Raw genomic sequence first — 607 nt, 5'->3', positions numbered from 1 at the left:
TAATTTTATTTGTGTTTCAGTAAACATTCCTGACAACACTTTATTAAATTCAATTTCATTTTTTTCTTTTAATTTATTATTTGGTATGGAATTAATAATCTCTTTCTGTAAATTAATGGTATTAAGTAAATTCTAAATTTAGTTCTTTTTCTTTTTTTAATTTTAAATGTAGATCCAATAAATGTTGTTTAAGGCTGTTTAAATAAAACATAAAAATAAATAGAATTGAATTATACATTAATAATTATTTGTATTTTTTTCATACTTCTCAACTTCATTCAAATCATCATCACACTGTGTACTGACATCAGCTCTTTCCACTGGAAGTCTAGAATACCCCATACCTATTTCACACTGAATACCAACATCTTGTGTTTCACTTAATAATTGTACTCCAAAATCAGGTAGATCATTCAAACAATAATTATTATTATTTGAAGTATTTTTTCTTTAGGTACTTTAGAACTTTGAAAACTAGATTGCAATAAACTATCATGTGTAGAGTGTGGTGTATGTGTATTTACAGGCTTACATTTAATTATTGGTTTTTGAATTCTGGGCTGGAATAAAATGATTTAGAAAAAATTTAATTGATTTTTTTTTTATA

The sequence above is a fragment of the Acyrthosiphon pisum genome, chromosome A2, assembly GCF_005508785.2.
Source record: "Acyrthosiphon pisum isolate AL4f chromosome A2, pea_aphid_22Mar2018_4r6ur, whole genome shotgun sequence".
Classification (NCBI taxonomy): domain Eukaryota; kingdom Metazoa; phylum Arthropoda; class Insecta; order Hemiptera; family Aphididae; genus Acyrthosiphon; species Acyrthosiphon pisum.
Note: the sequence above shows the minus strand (reverse complement) of the source record.